This window comes from Hemiscyllium ocellatum, unplaced genomic scaffold (assembly GCF_020745735.1).
Source record: "Hemiscyllium ocellatum isolate sHemOce1 unplaced genomic scaffold, sHemOce1.pat.X.cur. scaffold_356_pat_ctg1, whole genome shotgun sequence".
Classification (NCBI taxonomy): Eukaryota; Metazoa; Chordata; class Chondrichthyes; order Orectolobiformes; family Hemiscylliidae; genus Hemiscyllium; species Hemiscyllium ocellatum.
In genome coordinates, this window is record NW_026868476.1 from 97,914 (window position 1) to 99,712 (window position 1,799).

At 42.9% G+C, this 1,799-nt stretch overlaps 1 non-coding gene across 1 annotated transcript; it reads left to right on the top strand.

Annotated features, from left to right (window-relative positions):
- The first annotated feature begins 1,435 nt into the window (after window positions 1–1,435).
- Window positions 1,436–1,517, top strand: trnas-uga (transfer RNA serine (anticodon UGA)). The gene has a single exon. It is a non-coding gene; the product is annotated as a tRNA-Ser (tRNA).
- The last annotated feature ends 282 nt before the right edge of the window (window positions 1,518–1,799 follow it).

Consider the following 1,799-nt stretch of genomic DNA (forward strand, 5'->3'; position numbering starts at 1 on the left):
ATTCTGCAGATTTGCTACTCTCTGAAAGACAGAATGTCCTCCTCATCTGTGTCTTAAACGATTAACAGTTCCCTTGAGAGTAGGCTCTATATACTCTCCGCAAATTTCGTTTTTCATTAAATATCTTTAGCCGCAGTCCTCTGGAAACTGACACTGATCGTTGGCAAAATTTCCTCCAGAACATCAACCCACCCATCCGCACTGCGCCCTCCGACATCATTATAAACAGACCATGAAAATCTCCAGTTAAACTTCTTTGTTCCAAAGAGAAGAATCCCAACCTCAGTAATTTATCGACAAAAGGGGTTTGCTCATCGCTGGACATAATGCAAGCGGAGGATTGCGAAGAGGTTTTGGGAAAATATCGCCAGTTGGCAGGTTAAAAAAAACAAGGAAAAATAACAATAAACGCATGTCCGCAGCTTTCGAATCTCTTTGGGAAGCGAAACCACAGGTGAATGAAGATGGAATATCCAACTTAACACAGCCAGTCTTTAAGAGGCCGCGACGTTGATTATGTTGTTCTCTCAACATCAACCAATCTGAGACATTGAAAGGATTTTCATTCCTGCGCGTCAGGAGTTCAAACCTCGCCACGGCTACAAGACCACCAGAAGACTCGGGTGCAAATAAGTTTGAAAAAATACTCGAAGAGAGCAGGAATCCTGTTGTAGAAACGTTGGTTGCTGTGACGTGGATGTGTTTCCAGCGGGTACAGGATTCACTGCAGTGAATGTCCCAGGATTTATTTTGCAAAAGAAAAACTGATACAGGACATCAATCACTTCGTGAAGGACGGGCTGAAGTTTGAATTCGTGAAAAGCCTGTTTTTGGATCGTGCAATGAGTAAGTTTACCCGTCTCAGTTGCGTAATGGGTCAACACTTTCATCCATTAACCGAACGGTTGGTGTTTTGGGACGTTCCAGGGTCGGATCTCTCACTGCTCATACTTCATTGGCTTTCTTTCCTGCACAGCTCCGGGTTTTTAATGTGGTCAGGAAAATGTTCCCCAAACAGGAATCTTATCCAGAATCGCAAAGGAATTTCTGTATCGTTTTAATGGCTAATGCAAAGGATTGTGGATGTTGGGAATCTGAAAAAAAAGAAAATTCTGTGGAATGTCAACAGGTTTGTCAGTACTACTGGGAGAAAACGGAGTTCTGATTACGTTCTGAAAAAGTTTTGAAACGTTGAATCGCCTTTTCCCAACCCAGATCCGGTTCGACCTGCTGAGTATTTTTCTGTATTTTCCGCCGTCGTTTAAGCTGGTTATAGATCCCACCTATCGGGGTGAAACACCCAGACCCACTTTGTCCCGACATTTCATCGATTTGAAAGCTGTGGGTTTTGAATTCAAATAACCAAACAATGATTCACTACAGCTAAGCTCCCCAGGGACAGAGACCTGCAAATGAGAACCCAGTCCGTCCATTTGTAGTTGTGGCCGAGTGGTTAAGGCGATGGACTTGAAATCCATTGGGGCATTCCCACGCAGGTTCGAATCCTGTCAACTACGGAGAATTTGGGTAGCCTTTCACGTTTGGCGACTCAGGTCATGAATGGTGCAAATCTCCAGTTCACTCAATGAACTGCACAGATGTACACTTGTTTTGCCAAATTTGTTTAGACTCGTTACGACACAGCGTAAACCCTCCAGCTTACAATAAAACCAGTATCACAAAAACGATTTATGCTGTACAGGAATCTGCAACAATTCTATTGGCCAAGAACTACACGAAGTAAAAATTCAGCACTTCATTTCTTAAGTAAAAGAGAGATAAATTAACAGACCAATGTA